At 42.8% G+C, this 27471-nt stretch overlaps 19 non-coding genes across 19 annotated transcripts; all 19 read right to left on the bottom strand.

Annotated features, from left to right (window-relative positions):
* Positions 1–17941: 17941 nt before the first annotated feature.
* On the bottom strand, positions 17942–18013 carry Trnap-cgg (transfer RNA proline (anticodon CGG)). Its single transcript has one exon. It is a non-coding gene; the product is annotated as a tRNA-Pro (tRNA).
* A 91-nt stretch (positions 18014–18104) lies between these two features.
* Positions 18105–18176, bottom strand: Trnap-ugg (transfer RNA proline (anticodon UGG)). Its single transcript has one exon. It is a non-coding gene; the product is annotated as a tRNA-Pro (tRNA).
* A 91-nt stretch (positions 18177–18267) lies between these two features.
* Trnap-cgg (transfer RNA proline (anticodon CGG)) lies at positions 18268–18339 on the bottom strand. The gene has a single exon. It is a non-coding gene; the product is annotated as a tRNA-Pro (tRNA).
* Positions 18340–18430: 91 nt separating this feature from the next.
* Positions 18431–18502, bottom strand: Trnap-cgg (transfer RNA proline (anticodon CGG)). Its single transcript has one exon. It is a non-coding gene; the product is annotated as a tRNA-Pro (tRNA).
* A 91-nt stretch (positions 18503–18593) lies between these two features.
* Positions 18594–18665, bottom strand: Trnap-ugg (transfer RNA proline (anticodon UGG)). Its single transcript has one exon. It is a non-coding gene; the product is annotated as a tRNA-Pro (tRNA).
* Positions 18666–18756: 91 nt separating this feature from the next.
* Positions 18757–18828, bottom strand: Trnap-cgg (transfer RNA proline (anticodon CGG)). The gene has a single exon. It is a non-coding gene; the product is annotated as a tRNA-Pro (tRNA).
* Positions 18829–18919: 91 nt separating this feature from the next.
* Positions 18920–18991, bottom strand: Trnap-cgg (transfer RNA proline (anticodon CGG)). Its single transcript has one exon. It is a non-coding gene; the product is annotated as a tRNA-Pro (tRNA).
* A 253-nt stretch (positions 18992–19244) lies between these two features.
* Trnap-cgg (transfer RNA proline (anticodon CGG)) lies at positions 19245–19316 on the bottom strand. Its single transcript has one exon. It is a non-coding gene; the product is annotated as a tRNA-Pro (tRNA).
* Positions 19317–19407: 91 nt separating this feature from the next.
* Positions 19408–19479, bottom strand: Trnap-cgg (transfer RNA proline (anticodon CGG)). Its single transcript has one exon. It is a non-coding gene; the product is annotated as a tRNA-Pro (tRNA).
* A 91-nt stretch (positions 19480–19570) lies between these two features.
* On the bottom strand, positions 19571–19642 carry Trnap-cgg (transfer RNA proline (anticodon CGG)). The gene has a single exon. It is a non-coding gene; the product is annotated as a tRNA-Pro (tRNA).
* Positions 19643–19733: 91 nt separating this feature from the next.
* Trnap-ugg (transfer RNA proline (anticodon UGG)) lies at positions 19734–19805 on the bottom strand. Its single transcript has one exon. It is a non-coding gene; the product is annotated as a tRNA-Pro (tRNA).
* A 91-nt stretch (positions 19806–19896) lies between these two features.
* Positions 19897–19968, bottom strand: Trnap-cgg (transfer RNA proline (anticodon CGG)). Its single transcript has one exon. It is a non-coding gene; the product is annotated as a tRNA-Pro (tRNA).
* A 253-nt stretch (positions 19969–20221) lies between these two features.
* On the bottom strand, positions 20222–20293 carry Trnap-cgg (transfer RNA proline (anticodon CGG)). The gene has a single exon. It is a non-coding gene; the product is annotated as a tRNA-Pro (tRNA).
* A 91-nt stretch (positions 20294–20384) lies between these two features.
* On the bottom strand, positions 20385–20456 carry Trnap-ugg (transfer RNA proline (anticodon UGG)). Its single transcript has one exon. It is a non-coding gene; the product is annotated as a tRNA-Pro (tRNA).
* Positions 20457–20547: 91 nt separating this feature from the next.
* Positions 20548–20619, bottom strand: Trnap-cgg (transfer RNA proline (anticodon CGG)). Its single transcript has one exon. It is a non-coding gene; the product is annotated as a tRNA-Pro (tRNA).
* Positions 20620–20710: 91 nt separating this feature from the next.
* Trnap-ugg (transfer RNA proline (anticodon UGG)) lies at positions 20711–20782 on the bottom strand. The gene has a single exon. It is a non-coding gene; the product is annotated as a tRNA-Pro (tRNA).
* A 91-nt stretch (positions 20783–20873) lies between these two features.
* Trnap-cgg (transfer RNA proline (anticodon CGG)) lies at positions 20874–20945 on the bottom strand. The gene has a single exon. It is a non-coding gene; the product is annotated as a tRNA-Pro (tRNA).
* Positions 20946–21036: 91 nt separating this feature from the next.
* On the bottom strand, positions 21037–21108 carry Trnap-cgg (transfer RNA proline (anticodon CGG)). Its single transcript has one exon. It is a non-coding gene; the product is annotated as a tRNA-Pro (tRNA).
* A 2698-nt stretch (positions 21109–23806) lies between these two features.
* On the bottom strand, positions 23807–23878 carry Trnap-cgg (transfer RNA proline (anticodon CGG)). Its single transcript has one exon. It is a non-coding gene; the product is annotated as a tRNA-Pro (tRNA).
* Between the last annotated feature and the right edge of the window lie 3593 nt (positions 23879–27471).

Here is a 27471-nt window from a genome sequence, read left to right as displayed (position 1 = left end):
AGAGGTATTAAACCTTTCGTTTTTGCTTTTTTTTCGTTGGGACGGCCATTACAAGAAGCTCCATAAAGTGGCAAGAATGTATGAACCCATATGGGAGATGTAATGTTCCTGAATTGAATGAAGCAAAGGACGAAAAATAAAGAGAAAGTCTGCAGGTTTGCTACAATGATGGCAAAAACGTGGATAGGACTCGTAAAAAAGGGCAGTACATTTTTATTTTACATACCCGATGGAGCCCCAGCATCATTTAGAGAATGGTAATACAAAAAAGGACACAGGAAAAAAGAAACATCGTAAACCCAACGTCCCTACACGTGGCATCGAGTTGGCTGTGCAGTTCTAACTTGATTTGGGTGCAAAAGTAATTAAAAATTCCCCCGTTTTTCGGCTTCGTGCTTTCCCGTAGCTGTGTGCCCTGGTACTGGTTACGCTGGTGACCTTTGTACGTTTGCGTACGTTTTCTTGCCGGCTTCTCAAAAACCGGGCCGAGTGTCAGGTGATGAGGTTCATCTTTCCCTTAGGGTGAGTGGCGGCTTGTTGCCGTTACTTGCGGTAAAATAGAATACAACATAAAACCAAAACCAGCAAGAAAGATTATCCGAAACCTACACAAAGCCTTGTCCCGGATAGAAGCATCTGTTCTTAGTTCTTTTATATTTTCATCTTCACACTCGCGGAAAGGAAGAACGCCCGTATCCCTTATCATCATCATCATAATCATTTGAAAGTAGAACGGTAGACTGCTTTTGGCAGGCAAAGCTCCACGTTGGGTTGGGCAGGGGGTGCTGGGAACAAGTAAAACCTCATCCGGCCGACGCGGGCATAAACTTCAGTCTGATGTATCAAATTATTTTCACCCAAAGCCGGTACAGGCCCGACACGGAGCGTTAGACGCTCTACGTGTCTACGGAGAGGATCCTTTCATCTCACGACAAGGTGGCCCCGCAAGGCACCGGGGATATTATCCCTGGTACCGGCACGTCTGGTCTAACGGCGCGCAAACGATGGTCCTTTCCCGGACCGACAGCTTACAGGTGCAGCGTTGCGAAGATTTGCCTGTTAATTGGGACGGGCACCTACATCTGGAACTGATTGGAGTCTGTGGTTTGCCGACGAGTTAACTGGAACGTATCCTCTTGAACTGGCGTTTGGACAAAGATTGATTTCTAAAGTACTTACCGATGAGTGTTGCAGACACTAAACTACGCTGATAGTTGTCACCTATATCAAACACTAGTTAGAGTACCAGCAGCCGATTCCAGCGTTTGTTATTTGCTATGGGAGTATGTATTTTTTATTTCACTCCGTCATTATTATCGCCACGAATGGTTGACCAGGCTCACCATCCAGTATCAAGTTCGTTATCGGTGAGTGGGTATGTTGCGTTCTGTCATTAAAATTACACTTAATGTCAGCAAACAGATACGCTCCTGGTTACGCTTAAGTCATTCGACAAACCAAAGGCTTGTTATGGAGTGAACTCTGTCCGAAAGATTATTTTATGGAGGTGCATATTCCGATCGCATAATGATGGTTCTACCGATGTTACCTCTCAGGTACCTCGTAGTGCGTTTGATGGAAACAGTATGCTTGCCTGTGTGTCGTTGACGACAATTTTCAAGTCAGTAACCACGCATACCACGTGATACACGTTTCTAAGCAAATGAGACAACGTTGCAAATAAATTGTAAAAGGAAATTGTGGACAGAAATGATCCATGTTATTACTAAAGCGAATAGGAAATTTTGAATAAATCTTCGACGATATGGTGATGTTTTTTCTAAATTTTGTTGGAGTTTTGGTCTGAGGTTTTCTAAGCAAAACGTAATTTTTCATCAAAATTTAATTCTAAGCTAGGCTTATTTTCCAGAGTTAGTTTTGATGTAAAAATAAATCAATTATAGACTTATCGTTGTCCAATCAAATCAGCAATACTACAAAAATATTGCTTTTTTTGCATGAAAGAGAAGAGCACTCTCAATCTATCAGTACGACGGTAACTTACTTCGCTTGTGGTTTTTCTTTGTTAAGAACCGTCTCCATCACTGTTGAACTGCTCGAACTTCCTGGGAAAGATTTCATCCAAAAACCACAACGAGAGACAAATTACGTGACAAATAACCTCAATTTTCCGGCTACTTGCAACAGGCGACGGTTCTCGGTAGGGAGGAAGTGTTTCGCGCCATCGTAAGCACTGCGGCGGAAAGCTGGCGTATCAGTGGCCGAATCATGTGCGAGAAGAGCTATACGGTCCCATTCAACATTTCCAGTTTCGTACTGTCAGCACTTTTCTACCTCGTGTTTACATCATTAGTCCGCCCGGCAAGAGGACGGGGTAGGACATGTGTGTTGTTCCTTTCTGCGTGTTGGGTTGTGACAAGTTTTGCCGAAGAGTAACCCGTAACGAGGCACGTCCCTGGTAGGACAAAGATTGAAGATGTTCGATTGTGCGGTTTTGACACCTTTCAGGTGCTTAGCAGTGCTATTTTTTAATCAAATAAAGGCAGTCAATGAGCTAAAAGAATAACATTAGGGAGTTTGAACTAATTCATAATATTAAAAAAAAACTAGGAAACCAACCAAACAGATGGGTTGACTCAAACATTATTAACATATGGGGTGTTCATGGAGAGACAATCAAATCGTGTCCTGACTTCACTCACATGCTGAAGGTGGCTGCTTATCGATGCAATTATCCTGATCCTTTCAATTTTGCCTTTCAACGATTCCACAAGGAAGTGTGAATTAAATCAAGCATTATCGGTTAGCAAGTGTTGCATGAAATTGAATTCTAAATTACGCACCAACCGGCATAAGCGTCCTCCCCGAGGTGTTAAGATAACTATCATACCGCAAGCTACCTGTCGCATGATAGTGCTATTAACCAAATGCCTTTGGCGGCACAATCAGTTGAGCATCGAAGATAATGAATCAAATGAAGTGATCTCTCCGAGAAAATGACCTACTTTGTGCATATGCAGTAGCTTCTGGGTCAATTTATGTGGATGCCTTTAGACCCAAGTAAACCACTGATATTATGCTGCCTCAATTTGTGCATGAATTTTTAAGCAAAAAATGTTCCTGCATTGTCCCTGACAGCTTGCTATCTCATTTTCGAAGTTGAATGTATTCAATCATCATCCACCATGCGTCTCCATCGGCGTTGTCAAGGCAATTTTCAAGACTATTTAAACGAATAAGTGATGTTTGAAATAGTTTCAAATGGATATTTTCATGATAAATAATTGTATAAAATATAAAACAGAGTCTAGTAAAGAGCTCAATATGACTATTTGAACCTATTGTACCACGATTGTACGTTTAAACAAATGTTTTGAAAGTGTTTATTTCCACACTGTACTGCTCTTTTCGTACTTGTGTGCTTCATCGACATACGAGAAAGGCCCAGTCGCTCAACAGTACTTTTCTTCCACCGTAAGCACTTCCGTTCGCATCGAGGTGTGGACTCATAGGAAAATTTTCGCCTTTGCACCCAGCACCGGAAACTTTCTGCTTTTTAAATAATAAATTAACTTGAAACTCATTACGAATTTAAATAAATTACATCCCCTTTCCATCGTGTACAATAATAAAAAAATGTACACACACCAATACTCTCGTACATATTTCGCTTGCAACGAGCTCGGGCAAAACCATGACCTAGCCCGGCTGGGAATAAGCACCGGGAATGGAGCTAGTTGCTGCCGGCGTCCTACCCCATCCCCGAGGGAACCTCAACGAGCATCATAAACCGGAATTTCGTAGCAGGAAGTGAAACTATGAAACTAGCATTAAAATCTTTTAACTTTTTCACTTCCTTCCCCCGCTCCTCTCCCCCGCTAGCGAGGTCAAAACGGGTGGAAGTAGAACCGGAATGCTTGCGGAAGTGATGGCCGTTAGGGAGGAAAGTGCAGTTTCCGAACCAAAAGTAAGGGGACGAGAGGGGGAGGTAGTAAGAAAACGAGCCAGGTTCTTGTACTATGATCTTCCACTGGCTTCAGGGTTCGCCTCGGGCCAGGGAGACAAGAGATGTTGGAGTTTCTTCAGCCTTCAGCGGTTTGCACGATAATGGAAGTTCATTTACGGCAGGAAAAATAGAGAAAATTTCGTACTTTCTTGTACCCGTGGGTGATCGTCGTGGGGAAAATAGTTTTCCAAGGGCATTCGAAGTTATTTTCCATTCTTTTTATAAGCCAAAAAGTCAATAAAAAGGAGTGTTGCGTTAAAGATAAACATTGTTTCTGTTTGGTTGGTAAAAAATCAAAGACATCTTCGCAGCAGTTAATTACGGGTTTGAGAATTGTCAGTATTCTGTTAGCGGGTACTGTCGTAGCAGGCATAATTAATATCATTATTTCCTGGAGGCGTGTATTAAATCAAGTTTCGTTGCATCCATAATTCAGAGCAATGTAATGTTAAAGTTATCAACCGTTTTTTACCGTATCAAATTATTTAAAGCAGTATTTGTATGCTTTTGTTGATTGAAACAGTTTGGTGAATATGGTGAAAAAAAAAAAATCAACGGTTTTTTTGCCGCGTCTTGGTGGGAAACAGCTGAGAGCATACGAAAAAGTTTTACGAAAGCCTGGTGAAAAGCCTCCCTCTCATGAACGAGCACCAAACCTTAATTAGCAAACTTTGAATTACCTCAAGTGCGTTTAAAAAACGCACGCAAAGGTACTTTTTGCTCTGGTAAATCGAAATACATACAATTAAATTTTAATAAGCAACACAAAATTACTAAATTTTGTTTTTCCGTACATGTTGTCTGAGCTTTTCCTTGATAAAGAACAAAATGTTTACTTCGAATTACAAGTTTTTATCTTTCAACAATGTCAAGATAGTTACAATTTATAGTTGTAGATGATCGCTTGAATCCTCACAATAAGCTGAGGATGTAAATAGATATTTAGTGAACAATCGGTATGGAATTTCTATTAGATATTCCATAAAAAAAGGAATGCAGCATATAACCATGTTTTTGCTGTATCAATCGAATTCCCTGCTTTTACATTTTATCATGTAAGCCACATTTCTTTGGTTCTTTTTTTACGACTTGAATGGCTAAACTCTTGTTTCATCAAAACGCTAATAAACGCTTCAGCAGGCCTGTCGGAAACGAACATTGAGGGGTTGAACCGACAGCACCATAATTCTCATTCTAAAACTTTGAAAACAACATTGGACGTTAGGGCATCTGGCAGCACAGCTTCCTCAGACACAATACCAACCTCCCCTTCTGGGAGTGGGAGAGAGCTCGAAACCGCTTTTTTTCTCCACCGTTTCATCCCGGGTGTATATTTCATAAAAATTCAAAATTCAATTTCACGCTTTTTGATCATTTAAAATTCATAAAATACTGTTTTTCGCTAACATTTTCTTTTGCTCTGCTGTGGCCATATTTTCCTGTATCTCGACATCGTCCGGGTTGGTTTGGTTTTCTCACATGACCAGCCACCATCTATCTGCCGCGTTATTATTGTTGTCCCGCGTGGGGTAGGAGGGAAATAGAGAGCTGATGGAAAGAAAAAAAACCTCCAAAGCCACAACGCCATTTTTAACAAGGAAAAAAGTTTCACGCGAAAACATTCGGAACATACCGGTCGAGCCTTGGCCTCACGCTGGAGGTGCTTTTTTGTGCTCGCTGTGCCGTGGTGTTATGTCAATTTTTTATGCCGAACGATAAAATCGACTGAACAACCACTGAATCATGTACGAACGCGTTAAATGGATTTCACGCAAATATCGCCGGTGTTAGTTAGTACGAGGTAAAGAAATTGTTTTCAATTTTCGAAAGGAAATTCGAAATAGAACGTGAGTATGTTTTATGCATCCCTGTTGGGGAATGATCGGTATCTGTCTAATCCACTCCATAATTGAGAAACTACTCGTACAAATGAAATGAATGTGGAATGTATTCAGCATTCAACATTATCCACTCAAACTACCGCGTGTGACATTCATTTACCAAGAAACACTTCTTTATATAATGTTATAATTGTGTGAGAATCCTTCTCAAACAAACTTTCGAATTAGAAAGCTTCGAAAGAATCCTCATCTCAATGTATTTTGTGTGGTAAAGTCTAAAAGATTTTTCGAATGAAGATATGCTCCATTCGTTTTTACATTGTTTCGGATACTTGTGTATTGTTTGTTTACGAAGGATTATCGAAAAAAGATGCATCGCTGAGATGCAATGAAAAGGAGCTAATTTCAAAAGTAAAACGAAAAACGCATGACATAACTGTATCCATTCACCTGAGATTGATATGAAAAAGAGAAATTTCAAAATTACAATCAACACTAGAATTACAATACATTAACTTACATCCATCGATAGTTTGAAATGATTTACACACCTTCTGAATTTAGTGCCAAGTTTCCAGAGCCACATAAATATATATCTTCACAAGAAGATGGGGCCATAATTCACGCACAGCACCCATTAATAGTCCCGACCAAGAGCCACTCGTCTTTAAGCTGGCAGTTGCATATAAAATTCTGGACAAACTGCAAAATTATTCATTCGCTCGTGGACCATTCCCTTCCAGGTCTGGGCAACGCCCGGCCTCTCTTCTTTCCCGGTGAGTGATATTCGCCATTTTTCTTTACCTTTCCCGATAGAAAGGGTCCCCAAAAGAGGCGGGGGTTGGATGGACGAAACAAAGGGGGCAGCTAAATGAACGAAGATGAATTGGGTTTGAGGACCGGTAGCGTAAATTTGCTCCCCGGCTCGGTCGCCCGGCCCACGGAGCGAGTGGACGGAACTTTATTTTATTTTCCAGCTGAATAGCGAATAATTAGTGCTTTGTGCTGTCGGTGGAAATAAGGGATCGGTGTCCTTTTCTTTGATCCCTTGTCGGCTGCCAGTGTCAAGCGTTGATTGTCCGGTAGGGGTGACTTGCGCCAGGTCCCTTTCTTTGCAGGAGGACCGGAAGGAGTTTCAAGGATGGCGCTGGACTTTCGATTGGCCACTTGGCTTTTGCAACGCGTTTTTGCAACCCTTTCCCAGCGTCCCGTTCGTTCGAGGAAAAGCGGTGAACTTGTTAATTAGAAGCAATTATACGATTGAAAGCACCAAAAGAGACCGGGACGGTAAAATGATTCCCCGTCTGGCCAAAGGATGCGAAAAGGCAATCGGACAAGTATTGACCGTGCGAAACGAAAGAAACCGGAAGTGGAAAGGATTTACTGTTGACCAATCGACGGAAGCAAGTGCGATCGGAAGTGGCGCGGGACAGATTGGTTGAAGAAGTTGTGTGGAAGAACAAAGTGGACAAAAATGTCCACCGTTCCAATGTGCACGTTGGTCACAACAACGTCGGGCGCCATTCGAGTGGCGTTTCGTTGAAGTCAAGTCGGCGATCGGCCGTCGATGGTTGCACTTTTTCCCAAAGGAGTCCTCAATGGGTCTTTTTCTTTTGTGAGTCCTTATTGAAATGAATCGGTCCGTTTTTGAATAACTTGGCGGCTGCCAGAAGTGTGCAGCGATGATGACCGTTTGTTCTTTCTTCCGTTATGTTTGATTTCGTTCTGTCATACTGCACCTTTTTTTCGAACGATTTTATCTTCACTAATCTGGATGCATCGCTTTGAGGGTTGTGATGTTTTCTTCAATCTCCACTCGTTTTTCTATCCACACAGACTTGTCGTATTCGAAAATAATTAAAGTATAATTTTATAGAGTAGCAACAAATGTAAAAGCCATTCAAAAATTATTTCAATTAGTATGTGTTAAATTATGATATTCATAAGAAATGAAAATTTTACCATGAAGAGACAATTTTGAGAATTGATCAATTTGCTAATTATTTTATTTAAAAAATGAGTTGTTTTCGTTCATATCAGTACAATTCGTCAATTAATATCATAATTCTCCCTCAGTAACGTGCCCTCCCTGCGTTTATTTTTTCCGCCCCTACACTACACAAATTTACGAATGTGAATTATCGTCATATAAATGCACACCCTCCGGGGTTTTTTTCCGACCGTTCCGAAGGCAAGAATCATTTGCAAGAATATCATACTGTATGTGTGCGTTGTGCACTGGTTTTTTTCCCTCCCATTTGTGCACTCGGGCTGTTAATTTATTCTGTAAGTAAAAAGGATAATTTCACCGCAGCCGGGAAGCCGGTTCGCATCATCCACCCACTCCCGGGGGACAACGTCCATAAATTCACACATGACTGGCCCAGATGTACGCCTCTGACACATGATGTCACATTTCCGAAGTGGTCCCGACACGGTCGCTGACCGTTCCGAGGGCTGGGATGCTGTTGCACGAACCGCAGCTCGCGTTGAAATGTGACCCATTCATGTGTTCATACTCCCGGTGGACCAACCCGGAGCATGACTATGTTTTCCGGTTTTTCTCCGGCTACATTTCTCCCTTCCCGTGCGGGGTGACGAATTTTTCTTCCGTCCGTTCGGTTCGGCACTCGCGGGCAAAAAGCCATCCTAAAGCGATAGCCAAAGTGATGGCGCAATTAATCGTTTCATTAGGACACTGCCGTGCCGTACCGGGTTGGTGGTGAATCCTTGTCGAAGCGAGCGAGCGATGAGAGCGCAAGCTAGCTCACGCATAAATACCACCATATGGAAGCTGGTGTTTGCCCTCCGGGGAACGCAGCATCGTCGAAAAATAAAGTTGGGTGACGAAATTGTTGGCGTAATTTCGGACCACCGGTGTCTCGGTGTTGCTCGTGAATATGTGATAATCCAATTAGAGCTCCCCTGAGAGTGGACATTTGATTCGGCAGGGACTGAAAGTAAGATTTATGGTGCGACCTAGCACGTCACTGTATCTCTACCTTCCGGTGAGGTTGGTTTCCGGATGGTTCCTCGGATGTGGTTGTAACTTTCGCTAGCAAATCTTTCTTGCCTAAGCTCGCAGTAGCTTTACATTTTTCCTGTACCGATAGTATCGTTTATTTCATTAGCATGACTCGTCGGCCGGTTCGCTCGTGAGCCGTAGAATAGACGCGGCAAAGGAAAAAACAAATCGTTAAATGTTGGAACGATGATGGTGATGGAAACCAACTGTCAGCGAAGCGCCAAACTCGCGAAAACTAAACCCCGTTGTTTGGCTCAACTATCGGCGGACCCCGGCTGTTGAACCTGGAACGCTATTTTAATAGGAAAACTTTCGCACTCCAAATTAATGATCATTTGAAAATTTTCAAGACGAGTTTTTCTATGCACTTCGACCCGGCGCTGGCTGGCGCATAGTTTGCTGCCGTCCGCAATTGGCATGTACTAGGTTAGCATCGCGCACAAATTCCCTGGAGAGTGCACTTTTCGGTCAAAAGTGTTTGACTGAGAATTGTTTGAAATTGTAAAAATTTACATAGATATAAGTTAGTACTTCCATTACTTTAATCATAATCGGCACGACGGCTAGCTCATGTTTGGTGCTGTTCCATGGAAAAATGAACTATTTTCGGAACACCTAAAATAACCGAATCTCAATCCCATCGTGTACTTTTAAAACCACTGGTGAGACCAAACAGAAAAGTTTATCTGCTTTGCTTCACGAATCAAACCGTGTTCCGTCAGACGAACGTGGTACGGGAAATAAGGCAAACATTATGTCGAGTGGACCGAAGGAGCATGGTTTGATTTTTCAATAATTTCATACATAGTAATTTTATTGTTTCATAGGTTTGGATTTATTGTTGGAAAAGTGAATTACTAATTAGCTGAGTCGTGCACTTTATAATTAGTAAAGTACTTTAGTAACGGGTTTTTGCTGAAAAAGTTTATGCATGATGACCATTTGGAAGCATTTCAAATATAGTTTTTGTTTGCAAATTTATTGCTCAATGAATTATTGAACACACCGTCTAACTTCGTTTAAATTCTCAAACTCAAAAACATTTGAACGATCTTGAGAAACAGCACTAAACAACTTTTTGAGCAATTTGAGCACTAAACTCAAATTATTAACCACTTTTACACTGCCCAATACTTATTTGATTACAACAGGCTTTCGTCGCCACAATAAAACCTCTGACTTTAAAACATAATTTCCACCATTTCTAACACCTCGCCACCATCCGGCCATTCCTTTGGTAAATGTTCGATTCGTTGTGCGCTTTGTTTACGTCCCGCTTTTCCACGGCACAATAAATTTCCACCGGCTAATAATTTATGAAACGCAAGCCAATGATTTACTACCCTCGAAAGATGACTCCTATCACCATTGCTCTTCCGGCTGACAGTTGTTGCGGTTGTCGCGTGCCCATACCGGCACGATTTATTGGACACGTCCCGCGATCGATGTCTGCTTCCGGGGCCCGGATTGGTGGAGTTTTCTTTTTTGCTTCATCGCCATCCTGTAATGTTTGTCCCTCTAGACATTTTACGTGGATGCACATGTTCAGGGTCATTCGGATTTGTTGTTCGTTTTATGTACTTCGTATCGAAAAAAGTAAGCCCGACCGATCGTACCGGGGTCAACGGCAGGTACCTTGGTCCTAAGACACTCGACGAGGATGCTTAAGGCTGCCAGTGTTACTCAAGAACGGTACATTGGTGGAACTTCCTTCCGTTGCGACTTGCTTCGAAGCGTGATTTGAATACATAAACAATGTCCTCACCCTTCGTTACTTTCCACCCACGCTGTCTGGCCGTAACACATCTAATTCGGTGAGAATGGGTAGGATTATCCGTACCGGTGGTTGTGCGAAACGGAAAAGCAACCCCCGATTGAAGCCATGCTTTCGTTTACTTTTCGCTCGGATCTTGATCGCGTGCCGTTCCTTCTCGCCGAGGAATCTAAGCGCTGCTTCCCTTTTTTCTCGATTGTTTTCCTCCCACATTTGTTACGTGTTGGTTGCTGAAAGTTTGTTTGAGCCGCTCGTTTGTATGAAATGAGCGACAATAATTTAATTCGAGTGAGGACATACTTTGGAATTCTGGCCCAGCGTGGGCTACGGAATCGATGCCGGCCGACTAACGAGCATTTCCTCCCGGCCTGTAATGTCTTTAGTATTGATTATCAACTCGTATAACGGGCCACGATTGCACTCAAAGAAAAAATCCATCGTTGTCAGGGAAAAGTATTTTCTTGAAAACGACTTTGGGTTGACAGTGTTGGTTCCAGGTGAGTGGAAAAGATAAAAGGGAAGTTAACGTTTCGAGTGTTCTTTGAAAATTGAGAAATGCTTAACCATCTCAGCGAAGGGTAATCAAAAACGATAATAATCGTCTGATTGAATTTGAAAGAAAGGTGTTTTGTAGGTGTATCAAATATATATTTACCTAGATTAACTATAATTATCCAAATTTGATACAACTATTTTGTTCTTTCAATTAAGGTTATTTATTAAATTAAAGATGACAAAATGCTTAGTACATGATTTTTGTTAGCCCCTAGAACAATATTTTAGGCAGAGTAGATTAAATCGTTTCGTTTGCAAATAAATTGAAACACCGCTATTAAGTTCGTTACTAAGAATTATGTAAAATGAGTCTGATCTATATTAGCACGCTTACCATGTTCGGCAAGATTGATGGAATAAGGCAAGAACAAAATCGATTAATCCACCCCTAACGAGCTCAAAGCTTTCTTCTTGCAAGGTAAGTCGAAATTTCGATCCTTAAGAAGAACATGGAGCAATATTCCAAGACGTCTCGCTCCCATTTGTATGCGAAATGGCAATTTACTGCGACGGATTCTAGATCGTCTCGCTCGTTGGTATGTTGTTGGTGGACATTTCGATTTGGGAGTTGGAATTGGGAAGCGTTCAGACGTCTGCTGCTTGTGCTAATTTATTTCAAGTATCATTGACGAGTAGAAGATTAAATTCAATAACACCGTACAGCCTGTATGGTGCCGGTGCACCTGAACCAATCTTCTAGCCGATGGAGCCAAGTTAGAATGTTTGGATTGGAAAATGATTAAAATGGGATATTTCAGGATGAATTCGTTAACGGGGATTTGGTATCAAATTTAAAAAATAGTCTCGGACTGAGAAGTTTTAAAATTAAAGTACATGTATAAGAATATAAAAATTGAAATGAAACAAAAACCGAATGTTCAGAATAAAATGTGTTAATGGTATCAAGTACGTAAAGTTTTCTTTAAAAAGGGGAAAAAGATTGGATAGTATGTTTGAATTGCCCAAGATTTCAATCCTGTTAAGTTAAGTTTAATGCTTTCCTTGTATAAAAGAAGCCAGTCCCGGAAAACATAATTTGTGTTCGTTTGCACTAGTTCAGACATATGCCCCATTTAAACCGTATTGCATACGAAAAAAATACAATAAAAACATACGTCAATAAGTGGTAACGTTATGAATATAAAACATAAAGAATGCATTCGAATAATATTGTAAATCGTTCCGAAAAATCATACTTGCAGGGAGCTGAAAATTGTGCGTGGAAGATGTAAAACCTCAGATCGATTAGAAACAGATCGATCGTGTGTGGTATGAAGGCTTTCCTGGTAGTCTTCTAGGATTCGTAGCCATTCCAGATACTCCATCCGGTCTTCGGTTTTTCCACCCCATTCAATATTTCATTCCTCCTCCACTGTTTTACTACTTTCCACAATGTCTTCGCCTGGTAAAAAGCAACAGGATATGAAATGGGTGGGTGGCCAGCGTAGAAGGGTGGATAAATTTCTGCTGCACCGAGGATAGGTGGATTGGGGGCGGAGGGATGAAACCACAACCGCAGCCGAACCGATGGTAGCAGTTCCGTTCTTTGTCGATCCGTGTTTTCTCGTTGGACTCGCAAATCGGAAACTCCTTTTTTGGTATCCTCTACTTCGAAGGGAAGTCTTGCCAGGAAGCTTCAAACAACTTTGAACAACCCTTTCTCTGAAGGACACAGGCATCCCTTGGCAGGTCGTGGGTTTAAAAGGAAACGGATGCACGCTCTCTCCGTTCCTATCTCTCTTTTCTTCTGAGGGTAAACATGGTGAGGGCAAAGCCACAGGAAGCATGAACTTTCGAATTCGTGCACGCACTTTCGGGTAACAGGCACGTTCGTTTGTTGGTGCGTACAGTTATGCTGGTTCGAAATTGGCAAATGGTACGACCACATCCAGGAATTCCCTTTGCTGCTTTGTCTTGCATTGCTGGAGATCGTTGTGCTCAACTTGCTGCTAGGATATTGAAATTAATCTCCTAGAATAACCAATTTTCTAAATCCGACGTATTGATCACTGGCTCTAGGGGATTTGCCTGAAGGGTTCGCTAGCAGTAGGGCAAACTCAAACGCAGATATGTTGAATATATTAGGCTTGAGAATAAGCTCAATCTCACCCATTTCTCTACGATTTATTATTATAATTGAAGAACAACGGATCCGAATTTTACACGGAAAGAATCTTACTCCTTGTTATTTTTGAGAACTATGATCATGAAAATGCTCGAGATCTTAAATGTTCCCATAATTTTGGGATAATTTTGGATGGTTAAAAAAAACTAACAACCCGACACACATAACAAGGTAACGGTGTAAAGTAACAGATTGATTGGTGTGAAGCTTGTGTTATTTGCGCCACAGTTTGAAGGAGAAAATGAAAAATGATAAATTTCAAAATCATTTCGTACAAGAAATCGCGAGTTTCCACCTCGCCTGGGTGGCAAGGGATTTGGTGGCGAGCAGAAGATGATCGAAACAAGATTTGATTTATGGACTTACAATAAATTATGTGCATGCTCGCTCGCAGCCAGGACTTGCGGGGACTTTCGAAAGTTGTGCACACGAACACGTACCCGCTATCCACAAGGGGCATAGGAGCCGAGCCAAAAGCGAACCGGTTGTTGATGGTCTTCATGTTACATCTTAATTTTATTTGATGCTTCACATTTCCCGCGAATGGAGTAAAATTTCCAATTTGAGCGCTACCGCTTGACAATGTTGTTTCTTTTGTCCACGCTGCTATTTTTCACCTCCGGCAGTTCGATGGCCAGTTGTGTGGATCAGGTTTTGGCAGGTTTCCAAATTGAAGGCACTGTGGATGAAAAGGTGGAAGTTAGGTGAACCAAAAATTATGGAAGAAACGATATAATAGTTCATCTCATTGTACGATAAGAGCATTTTAGGTATGGGTGAAAATTTATAGTTTTTTCCTTATGACGTAAATCTCCCAAATACTAATCTAGGAACGAGAATATCACTTGGTGGAAATAATAAATCCATTCTATTCCACTGGTCTTACCCACTGTGCGGTGGGACGGCGTCAAACAAAATTATCACTACCGCACCCCGGGTACGGAAACGGGGACGAACGAAATCGAACGTGATGCCAATCCACAAACAGCGCCGAGTGCCCCCCGGGAAGCGAGTGATAAGAATGACCGGTGGACTGCCGGATGCTCACCCATTCTAGGCCACCGTTACATTTGCTTCCGTTTCCGCGCGCGGTTTCGGTGAAGTGATCCGGAAGCGAACAGTCGTTGTCGAAATTTTCGGCAACCTCCATCGTGCTCGGGAGCATACACGTGTTCGAATTGGTCGGTTCGATCGATCGAAGGCCCACAAAACCCGTCCATACTTTCACTTCAATTTCTCTGTACGAGTTCGCTTGGGAAAAGCTGTGACTGACACGTATACCGGTATACCGAAGCTTTGTGATGCTGGGAAGGGGGATCATCTTTTCGCCGGTAGGATTATCTGCGTGGCAGAGCGCGACGCAAAAGAAGGAACCAAAGTTGAGTGAGAAGAAGTGGAGTAACATAAATCCAATCATGGGCACAAGGATGCTCCAACCTCGCGACACTGCACCGGATGGTACCGTAAAGTGTCGAAACATGTTGCAAAAATGATAATTAAGTAGCTCACATTTTTTTCCATTTCGCCTTCGCCTCAGAAATGCTTATCCGCTCGAGCGGTGCAAGGACACAGACAAAACGCGATGTGAGATGCCGATGGAACGTTGTGAGATGCCTGCGGAAGGATTCTATCTGCCGCTCGCTACCATTTTTCTCCGTCCGTTCCGTTCGGGCCGCACGTGCCGGTTTTTGTTATTAGACGTCACTCCTCACGAACGAGCGCCGGGAATGGGCAGAAACGTAATGAAATCGTCTGCCGGTGGGCCAAAATAAAAATGCGCCTTCCGTGCCGTGCTGCTCGATGATTTATGGTGATCAATATGATTATTCGCTATTCGCTACGCTTCACTGACGTTCGCCCGCTTACTGGTTGGCACGCGGGTTCCTCACAACAACCACCAGGGAAGACTCAATCGAAAGTCAAAGAAGCGGACGGTAGGGATGGTCAAAATACAAGGTTGAAAAAAAAGGTGACAGAGCACGAACGAGAGAAAGGGAGAGAAGGAAAGAAAGTGTAGAAAGTGAACGACTTTGCTATTTATTTGACAGCTACGGTGCGCATCTCCCGCGCGAGCAGGGGAGAATTGGATTGGGAAGACGTTTTTTGATAGATACGTGACGCTAGGACGCCAGCCGGATTAAAGCATGCGGGCCGAAAATGGGAGGCAAATGTCAATAATTTGCCGCGTGGAAGCGGGATAAAAAGTTTGCACGCGAATAAATTGAATTTTCCCGCTTGGCACAGCACGCACAACTACTTGATCGTGGAACGGTTGTTCGCCGAAGGGACGCCTTTGCTTACCTATTTCCCTAGCGCCAGCCCAGTTCGATCGCAATACGTTAGCCAAGTATCCTAGAGTCGAGTTAGATACTGCTTAAAGTTGGTTGGCAGTTAGTTCGGGCACACCCAAGACTCGGCTTATTGGACGGCTTTAGTCTAGTAAAGTTTCCGACACTTTCTTTGTGCCGCGCAGTGTCGACTGGTTCCGTTTTAAGTTTTGTCAAGCTTTTCTCCAAGCAAAGCGACTGCATTGCAGATTATCGCTGGGAAAGGAGCTCGCCGAATCGTGCTTTGTTTTTTTGGATGAAGAAAAAATATGAAAAGTTCTTCAATGTTCAGATACTTTGAGCAAAAATTTGACCTAGAGAAAAAGTTCCTTAGAAGTGGCTTGTACAGCGTTCTGCTAGAGGTAGTGATTCCTACCATAAGCTTTTATATTAAAAACCGAAATACCTACCGCGTGTGTCGGAAATCATAGTTTTATGCTGTTTAGTTCATAATAGTTTCGTGTTACTTGTGAAGTATTTTAAATTAACGGTTTTTACCCAACGTACCTTCTCGAACCCAAAGAACCGGTTCTCTAAAACACAGGAAAGACGCAAAGTTTTACTTATTTTACTTGCTTTAGAAACATACATTGACATGAGCAAAAAAGATTCGTTGCGATTAAAAAATCTTCGACGTATTGTAACACGAACTTTTTTACATTTACTTGCCCATATTCCCTTCCTAACGCACACAAAGGAAACCACACACCGGGAATGACTTTGGTTTGGAAGACGAATACTAGGAATGACTGGAAAAAGGTTCGGAGGAAAAAATGGCCCGAACGAGAATCGAATATTTATCTTGTTCACATAATTTAAGTCAATTTGAGTTATTGACTTTCCACCGGAGTTTACTGGAACACAAAAAGACGAGCTATGGAAGCTCGGGCATGCAATAGGAAAAGAGATTTCGCTGCCGAAGTTGAACCTCTGCTGCGAAGTTAAACGAAACCCTGTGGAATAAGTTTTCGAAAGTGTAAGGGAAGCAAGCGCACTGTAAAAATGAAGGATTGAACACCAGTGTGGATCGAAGAATCTAAGATTTTTTCATTTCTACTTCCACTGGGATAATGGAAAGCTGCATCAAGGCACTAACAGTTGTCGAAAGTAAAGAAAGGTATCATGATTTAGCATTGTTTGTAAGTTTGTATGAAAAAAAAAAAAGATGTTGGAAAAGTGGTTTTTCACCAGTTTTTTTTATGAACTGTAATACTAGAAACTCAATTATTATAAGAAGAAGTACATGGTAATTGTCTTGTAACAATTTAATGAGATGAAATTATAATTGTAGTACGTGGGAAATATGACTTACAACATGCTTGATAATCAAAGTGCCACAGTCACTTCCTAGCATTTCATTTCATAGGAGCGATCATCCACTTGTTAGTGGAGAAGAGACTAAACTCGAATCTTTGCAATCCTCTCCTTTGCGACGATTGAAAGGTTTTGCATACGATTGAAATGTGTTATTGAATCAGAAGTACCTGACCTGGGGGCTTTCAGTCAATCAAACATAGATTCTACTCGTATTAAGTCTGGTCTACAATAACTGGGAACTATTCATTGGTTATAGCTTTTATCGAATGGGCTGTATAGGAGGAAGAGGGACAAAGCATCTTATGTCAGTCGAAGTCACCCGGATCTGAAACCTTCAAATTGGCCACCGACAATCAAATACTCGAAAACACGAGAGCTCTTTGTTGGCGGGAGTGTCCGGCGCATTATTCAAAAACCGTTTGACAAATTAATCACCCACTTAGGATGGACAACCATCGGGTGACATCGTCTTTCCACTCTGCTAGGAGCTGCTGAATATTCCGAGCCATGCGCACCGTGCAGATTAGAGTAGAACGCTTCTTCGATTCGAAAACGCCGCGAAGGATGATGGAAAATTGGAAATTTATCGGCAAGAAGCATCTTAATGGGAAAATTGTCAATGCTTCAATCAAAATCACAGCGGTATAGACCGTCAAAGGACTGGGCAAACGAACTGTAGGCTAGCAAAAGAGCAGTGCAAGAGCATCTTATATTTGGATAGGATAATTTCCCTCATGAATAGCTGTTAATTGTAGTGCTGTTAAAAGTGTCTTAGAAAACAAGTATTTAATAGAATTAAAAGTGAAATTTAAGACAAACCATCAAAAATTATCGTGTCAGTGACCGTGATCAGCGTCATATGTTTTTTTGAAGGTTGATAGAAAGGTTCATCATCATCACCTCTCTGCTGCTACGAATAGACCATTGAGGTAATAGAGATAATAGACTAACATAAAAATGCGACTGAAACACAGTAGTGAATTTAATTGTTGTGATGCTATAAAGTACGAGGGCTCAACCGGGATTTGAACCCGGGACATCTCGCACCCGAAGCGAGAATCATACCCCTAGACCATTGAGCCGATAGAAACAATAGAGAGCAGAGCAGACCAGCAGCTACAATCAAGTGAAACATAGTAGAAAATTCCATTGTTGTGATGCTATAAAATACGAAGGCTCAACCGGGATTTGAACCCGGGACCTCTCGCACCCAAAGCGAGAATCATACCCCTAGACCATTGAGCCGATAGTAACAATAGAGAGCAAAGCACGTCAGCGGCAACAATCAAGTGGAACATATTTGAGAATTTCATTATTGTGATGCTATAAAATACGTGGGCTCAACCGGGATTTGAACCCGGGACCTCTCGCACCCGAAGCGAGAATCATACCCCTAGACCATTGAGCCGATAGATACAATAGAGAGCAGAGCAAACCAAGAGCAACAATCAAGTGAAACATAGTAGAAAATTCCATTGTTGTGATGCTATAAAATACGAGGGCTCAACCGGGATTTGAACCCGGGACCTCTCGCACCCGAAGCGAGAATCATACCCCTAGACCATTGAGCCGATAGATACAATAGAGAGCAGAGCAAACCAGCAGCTACAATCAAATGAAACACAATAGTGTGTTTCATAATTGTGATGCTATAAAATACGAGGGCTCAACCGGGATTTGAACCCGGGACCTCTCGCACCCAAAGCGAGAATCATACCCCTAGACCATTGAGCCGATAGTAACAATAGAGAGCAAAGCACGTCAGCGGCAACAATCAAGTGGAACATATTTGAGAATTTCATTATTGTGATGCTATAAAATACGTGGGCTCAACCGGGATTTGAACCCGGGACCTCTCGCACCCGAAGCGAGAATCATACCCCTAGACCATTGAGCCGATAGAAACAATAGAGAGCAAAGCACGTCAGCGGCAACAATCAAGTGGAACATATTTGAGAATTTCATTATTGTGATGCTATAAAATACGTGGGCTCAACCGGGATTTGAACCCGGGACCTCTCACACCCGAAGCGAGAATCATACCCCTAGACCATTGAGCCGATAGATACAATAGAGAGCAGAGCAGACCAACAGCAACAATCAAGTGAAACATAGTTGAGAATTCCATTTCTATGATGCTATAAAATACGAGGGTTCAACCGGGATTTGAACCCGGGACCTCTCGCCCCCGAAGCGAGAATCATACCCCTAGACCATTGAGCCGATAGAAACAATAGAGAGCAAAGCGACCAATAGCAACAATCAAGTGGAACATATTTGAGAATTTCATTATTGTGATGCTATAAAATACGTGGGCTCAACCGGGATTTGAACCCGGGACCTCTCACACCCGAAGCGAGAATCATACCCCTAGACCATTGAGCCGATAGATACAATAGAGAGCAGAGCAGACCAACAGCAACAATCAAGTGAAACATAGTTGAGAATTCCATTTCTATGATGCTATAAAATACGAGGGTTCAACCGGGATTTGAACCCGGGACCTCTCGCACCCGAAGCGAGAATCATACCCCTAGACCATTGAGCCGATAGATACAATAGAGAGCAGAGCAAACCAAGAGCAACAATCAAGTGAAACATAGTAGAAAATTCCATTGTTGTGATGCTATAAAATACGAGGGCTCAACCGGGATTTGAACCCGGGACCTCTCGCACCCGAAGCGAGAATCATACCCCTAGACCATTGAGCCGATAGATACAATAGAGAGCAGAGCAAACCAGCAGCTACAATCAAATGAAACACAATAGTGTGTTTCATAATTGTGATGCTATAAAATACGAGGGCTCAACCGGGATTTGAACCCGGGACCTCTCGCACCCAAAGCGAGAATCATACCCCTAGACCATTGAGCCGATAGTAACAATAGAGAGCAAAGCACGTCAGCGGCAACAATCAAGTGGAACATATTTGAGAATTTCATTATTGTGATGCTATAAAATACGTGGGCTCAACCGGGATTTGAACCCGGGACCTCTCGCACCCGAAGCGAGAATCATACCCCTAGACCATTGAGCCGATAGATACAATAGAGAGCAGAGCGACCAATAGCAACAATCAAGTGAAACATAGTTGAGAATTCCATTTCTATGATGCTATAAAATACGAGGGTTCAACCGGGATTTGAACCCGGGACCTCTCGCACCCGAAGCGAGAATCATACCCCTAGACCATTGAGCCGATAGAAACAATAGAGAGCAAAGCACGTCAGCGGCAACAATCAAGTGGAACATATTTGAGAATTTCATTATTGTGATGCTATAAAATACGTGGGCTCAACCGGGATTTGAACCCGGGACCTCTCACACCCGAAGCGAGAATCATACCCCTAGACCATTGAGCCGATAGATACAATAGAGAGCAGAGCAGACCAACAGCAACAATCAAGTGAAACATAGTTGAGAATTCCATTTCTATGATGCTATAAAATACGAGGGCTCAACCGGGATTTGAACCCGGGACCTCTCGCACCCAAAGCGAGAATCATACCCCTAGACCATTGAGCCGATAGAAACAATAGAGAGCAGAGCAGACCAATAGCAACAATCAAGTGAAACATAGTTGAGAATTCCATTTCTATGATGCTATAAAATACGAGGGCTCAACCGGGATTTGAACCCGGGACCTCTCGCACCCGAAGCGAGAATCATACCCCTAGACCATTGAGCCGATAGAAACAATAGAGAGCAGAGCAAACCAGCAGCTACAATCAAATGAAACACAATAGTGTGTGTCATAATTGTGATGCTATAAAATACGAGGGCTCAACCGGGATTTGAACCCGGGACCTCTCGCACCCAAAGCGAGAATCATACCCCTAGACCATTGAGCCGATAGAAACAATAGAGAGCAGAGCAGACCAATAGCAACAATCAAGTGAAACATAGTTGAGAATTCCATTTCTATGATGCTATAAAATACGAGGGCTCAACCGGGATTTGAACCCGGGACCTCTCGCACCCGAAGCGAGAATCATACCCCTAGACCATTGAGCCGATAGAAACAATAGAGAGCAGAGCAAACCAGCAGCTACAATCAAATGAAACACAATAGTGTGTGTCATAATTGTGATGCTATAAAATACGTGGGCTCAACCGGGATTTGAACCCGGGACCTCTCGCACCCGAAGCGAGAATCATACCCCTAGACCATTGAGCCGATAGAAACAATAGACAGCAGGGCAGACCAGCAGAAACAATCAAGTGAAACTCAGCAGTGTGTATCATAATTGTGATGCTATATATACGAGGGCTCAACCGGGATTTGAACTCGGGACATCGATTGTTTTTTTGTTATATGACGTGCAACATAAATTACTTTCAGATTTGAATTTCTTGTAGTAGTGAAGAGTATTGTTACCATTCAGTTGATTGTATCGACCAGATACTGGTCAAATGAAGACGCCTCAGCCAATAGTTGCACAATAGCTGTAGAAATGCGTCAAATTATCAAAAAGTTTTAACAAAAAACTACGTGGTTTAAATGTTTCAGCGAAGGCATAGCGTAAAGTGAAAAGTCAAAGTTTTTCTTTGACGCCCATTTTTTTCTCAACAGTAGCAGAACAATAGACTCGTCTCGTGCAATGGACGGTTGATGATGGGCTTCGAAATAAACACCCAACAGCGACGAGGAAAAACTTTTCCATATCCATAAAACGGTGTCTTCCTCTGTTCTCGACCCGTACCAATCACTCAACCTGCTGGCCGTTGCGGAGGTAAAGTTCAATTTAAAAGAAAGTTTCTCCACTGCTGCCACCGCACCCCTCATCGTTTAGGGGCGTTCAAGTGTGAGCCGGGCACGTTGCTGGTTTTGATTCGACCATTTTCCGCTTGCAAGGACACTTGCAATGCATGAAAATGGATTTTCGTGTGGAACGAGTATTGACAAGCTCCCTTTGTGTGGTTGCTCGTTGCGCTTGCCGTGGTTTGGTGTTTTAATAAACTAATTCGGATAAGACGAATTTGCTGACTACAAGTGGCCTTTCTTCATTTCCTTATTTTCGTGAAAGTATTTTTCTTGTGGCAAGGTGAAATTTAAACTTTCATGAGAACCAAGCACTCCCCCCAAACATCAGATCCAGGGTCTGTTTAATCCATATGAATATTTCCATGCTAACGTTGGACCGGTTAACCGGAGCAGTTGGTTGAAAAAGGATGAGCAAAAACACGCGAAGTAAGTGATTTTTTTACCCCACCCGAGCTTTGTCCAAAATATTTCGCCAAGTGTCAGCCTCTCAGCCATGATGAATATACTTTGTGATAAGCGCAGTCGGTGCGTCACCATTTACGTCTTGAAAGCAACTTTTTCTGGCATCCCAGTATCTTTACCCACCGTAAGTTTTCGAAATCACTTTCCCGAGGTCATGCAAATGGAAGCCGCAGTCAGCACTATCATTAAAAATAAATTGAAGAAGGTTCGAAGTGGGCCTGTTTAGGGATTTTCTTGTACTCGAACAGGATGAAAAGAAGCACTGTTTAACGTATTACAAGGACCTTAAGACATAGTACTTTAAGAGAACTATGAGTTTGGGTCATGCGAGTATTTTAACCTCATTGTTCGAGGCAAAAGTAATAGACGTTTTATATTACTTTCAATTTCAATTAAATCATACCGAACGATTGATGTTTTTTCTAAATTAAATTCGATTCTTTAAGAATTTTCCGTTCCACAGTTTTCCATTTAGTTGAGCCTTTATCCAAGCATAATTTTTAATGCTCGTGTGTTATTTACCGAAATTCATCCTTATCGCTTCAAATGCTAAGAAATTCGCCAATGGTTGGAAACCATTGCACAATGTTGTTTCTTCGTCCGTCCTCTTGTTACACCTTTTTATTCTTTTTTATCCGCACATTCACGTAGTGTTTATCTTTCAATTCATTGTTCGGCTTCTAGTCCCTTTTTGCAGTTCCAACCCGAAGGCAGTTCGTCGGGGGGCAGTAAAATATCAATTCAAACGATAGTCCTTTCTGGTCCGGCACGATTTACTTGGTACCGTCTCTACCCCGAAATGGACGAAAAAGCGTCACGGTCAGTGTTGTGTATTCATAAATTTCAATAATTTCTTCCTTCCTCAACTATTACCCTGTGCACTTCGGTGGCCGGCAGTCCGGTGAGGAAATTTATGGACCTTGTATCGTAGGCCTGTCCCGGCCGCTGAAGTGTTCTTAGGAATAGCAGAGGAACCCTACCAGGAGCTATGAACGTATTTTGTTTTTCCCATTCCACCTGTAACGATCAAGGGTGGTGAGTTGATGTCCGGAAATGTTTAACGTCCGTCCGAGTGATCTCGATCTAGATTGACCATCTGGCACAGTTCGCACCGCCCTCCGGTGTCCATCGATTGCTGGGAGCTTCATTAAAAGGTTCCGTATATCCTGAATGCTCGTCGTGCGCGATAGTGTGTCATTTTTATTTAACCCAAAGCAGACGTAAAAGTATTCAGAACTCTCTCCCGCTCGTACCGGGGACGCAAAACGCACTTCTTTCTTCAACCAAACTTTTCCAGTGGGATGAGAACCCTACCCTCTGCCGTATCCATTTGTCGGTTACTTCAGTGGGAATGGGTGTGAGCTAAATCAATTTGTCAATACGTTGATGGACACACACGAACGAATGCGAAAACGTTCGTCAACATGTTCGGTGTGGTTCTATTGATGGATGGTAAATTAGATTTTTGATACACACTCCAGGGGATAATGTTTTGTTGTACGTTTGATAAAGCACGTACATAGCTAAGAAGAAGAACATTATATAATGGAAAAGAGGGTATCACACAGAAGAACAAATTGTTTTAAGATGTTCTCACTTTAACAAAACAAGATACAGATATACATAAAAAAGAACTGATAGAGAAACAGGGCTCAACCGGGATTTGAACCCGGGACCTCTCGCACCCGAAGCGAAAATCATACCCCTAGACCATTGAGCCTCTCTACAAATAGAGATAAATAATTTGTACTAAAACCAAAATTTCCAAACGAACCCTCACTAAACCGAACTGAAGGAAACATTCAAAAGTAAAGTATGCTCACTGAATTGATAAAACTATCTTATTATGCCCTTTGTTACGCAGTGCTCGGAATTTGCTTCCATTGCATTATTGTGCGTGGTGTCAGCTAATTTCCCTTGCTTACAATATCATGAATCTGTTAAGACAGCAGCGGAAGTAAAACGGTAGCAGGAGTCGTAGATTGTTCAAAGAGCCAACAACAACCTGCGAAGAGGCTCACAGCGACGTGCGAAGCAAATTAATACTAAGATGAATTATTTAGTTACACTTGACTCCACCGTAACGGTGGTGGAAAGAGATCCAAATCTATCTGTTGAAGGTTTTCAAGAAGGCAAACATGTGTTTGATGATTTCTTTAAGCTTTTGTTGATTATGATGATAATTTTCTTTCCGTAAGGTCAATATAGTCAGAAGGAAGTTCTTAAGATTAAGTTTAACCCAGTTTTAATACTCTTCTGAGCACCACAAAAAACGTTAAGTGCAGAAGGAAAGAAGAAAAATGAACGTTTATAATATTCGTTAAATAAGTATTAGGACGTTTGGTGAACCAACGATCAATGTTTCTTAATTTTCCCATTGAATTTGTGCAGTAAAACGAACAAAACTAAAGAAATTGAAAATTTCAAATTTCGGTTCAACCGTTAGTTTCAACCGGTTTTGGTTGCATAGATTCCGGCGTTGGATTCGAAATGATAATCATTGCATCATTGATTCATCATCAAGTTACCCGCTCTTCTTATCTCTCTTGAACTCAAAATCTTCTCTCTTCGACGGAAAATCTGCAATGGTATGTGTGACTACCGCACAGAGCGGAGAGCCGTCATTGGTCAGCGAACCGGTAATTACTGATTTCGCAAACCGGTAAGTTGAGCGCAGGGACGAGGCTTTTTTAGCCGGCAAGGTCAATGAATCGGTAATTACCGATTGGCTTGCGTATCGGTAATTGCCGGTAAATGGATTTTGTTCCGCGAAGGTGAACGAAGCGGTAACTAGAGGTCAGAGAGTAGGAACTCCAAACAGCTGACAGCTTTTTGAAGTCAGTTTGAATTTGTGCATCGTCGAGGGCGGACGTCTTTTCGATCCCGTGTCGTCGCGTGCGCGTTATTCGATGAGATTGGTTTTTTCCCTTCCGTGTTTGATTCGCGCGCCGCCCTTTCAAGGGAGAAGCAGTGTGCTTTCGTGAAGCAATCTTCTTTCGTGAGGTGAAATCTTCTTGAAAATGATAGTGTGATGCAAAAAATAAATGATCAAGTGCTAGCTGGCTCGCCGTTCCAGGCACGTTTGTTTGGAAAATATTAAGCAACAACAGTGCAGCGAGCATGTGAGTGGTTGTGCGTGTTTGTGTATTTTTGCCTATTTCTCTGTGATTTTGTGGGAGGCTGCTCCCCTACCGATAGAATGCAGTGTACCAACCCCTCCCGCCGACCCAAAAAAAGCTCGTGCAACTTTGTGCACACTTTGTTTGTTTATTTTTGAGCCCCACCGCCAGACACATAACGTGCAGTACGCCCGTGTGTCGGCATTGGGTTTCATCGTGATCCCTTCGCAGCATCTTTCTCTCCATTGGCGAACGTACATAAAAAGCTTCCCCACGCCGAGCCAGTTAGTTTAACGCTGCGTCCATGAAGTTTGCCTGCAGACGAAACGGTGGTTTCATCCGGAATCTGGCGGGGAGGCTTTCGAGGGCTTCATGTTTGAGCACGAGGCAAGAGGCAAAGTTCTTGCACCGACACACGCTGTGGAGGGCTGTCGTGGAAAACGTGAAAAGAAGACCGCGAACGTTTTGGAGCTAGTCGGGCTGAGAAAGATGAGAAAAAGTACCCCACGAGCCTTTGTGTGGCTCCTTCGATCGGCATGTTGTTTTCCGGTTTCGTTTCGTTTCGTTCGTTCGTTCGTTCGCTCGCTCGTTCGTTCGTTCGTTCACCGTGGATGCGATGGGATTTGGTTAGTGATTTTAGTAGAGTGTTGGATGTTTATTTATTTCTTTTCCTGCTGCTGCAGCCACCGGGAGCCCCCGAAAAGGGAACCGGGCCGGCAGCACCACCACACGGAGCTTTAAACGGTGAGAGTGTGCAATTCCCTGCGCTGGTGGATGCTGGGACCCGGTTGTTATTGTACCTGCCTACACCTGACTGCGTGTGTTCGTGCTTTAAGATGGATTGCATTTTTGTCACACAACACAGCACCGTCCGGGGCGGTTAGGGAACCGGCGATGAACATCCCTCAGGGATCGACGAAGGTCAACCGGGAAGAAGTGTGTGGATAAATAGAGCAGCAGCAACATAAGAAACCGTAAGAACGAAGCGAATGGAAGACGGGGAAAAAACAACAAAACGTGGTGGTGTTGTCGGAGGCCATGATGTTGGTGGTGGTGGCGGTGGTGGTGTTTGTGCTCGATCTTCGATCTCCCGTGGGCCTTCGAGGCAGCAATAAAAGGAGAAGGTAACGATGCAGAAGACGAAAACCTCCCGCTCGCAAAAAGAGGCTAACCCGATGATGAAAATGCTATGCAAAAGTTTGCAAAAAAAAACCACTCACACTCCCTGGAGGATGGATAGCAAAGAAAGAACACGCCAAAAGGCGGCATAGGAAAGGAAACGGCCGAGAGGGCAGGAGGACGAGCGAAAGACGGGGTAAAAAAGCACACGAAGACGCGCGTTCGAGAGCAGCAGCAGCTTAAGACGATCCAAAGCTCTCCGGTATGCAAGCGGCGGAGAAGCAGGAGGAGGATGAGGAGGAGGATGCGAAATGTAGCAGATCTCTTTCTTCCATTCCGCCCGAGCTAACGTAGATGAATCTTTCGTTTCTGCTTTCTTTCCCACTATTTTCCATCCATCGTAATGCCACTATTTTTCAATTCTAAATCTTCCGACTGAATCGCTCCGTAATGGAAAGGATGTCCCATTTGTGGTTTATTTGAGGTTCTCCTTTTAAAAAGAGCTACAAAGCGTACCGTGATGTGTCCTCGTGGGAAAGTAGGAAACTAGACGATCCTTTTCGGATGTGAAATCTTGTTCAATTTTAGTTAATCGGGTAAGTTTGTGGTAAGAACTCGTCAGCAATGGAAAATAAAAAGAACTGGTGTTATTTATGTTCGTAAGACCGAGGATTTTTGGAATAAACTATTCCAAAAGTGGAAAAAGCTGAAATGGCATTTGATAAAAAAAACCAGAATCGCCGTAATTATCGTTGCGTCGCAGCAAGCAGTTCCAATCCAGTGTGCTCCAATCATCGAACCAGAGGAATAAAGCAGGCCGTGCTCAGGTGCATCGATTCGTCGTCGCGTTGAAACCAAAAAAGCGTGTGGAACTTGGAGCGGAATTTTGGACCGCAAAGAATCCTTTACTTGGCCTTCTTCCCCGCGTAAAGAAAATACATCGAGAAAAAACACATCCTTCTGAGGTAAGTTTCTGTTTGTTGACGCCAAAGAACACCACCGGGGAAGCAAAGGAAGGAAACCTAAGGGGTCCACGGTTTTAAGATTTTTTGGCAGACTTTTGTGAGACGTCGTG

This window comes from Anopheles coustani, chromosome 3, assembly GCF_943734705.1.
Source record: "Anopheles coustani chromosome 3, idAnoCousDA_361_x.2, whole genome shotgun sequence".
NCBI classification, from domain to species: Eukaryota; Metazoa; Arthropoda; class Insecta; order Diptera; family Culicidae; genus Anopheles; species Anopheles coustani.
Note: the sequence above shows the minus strand (reverse complement) of the source record. Positions and strands in the feature narration are given on the sequence as shown.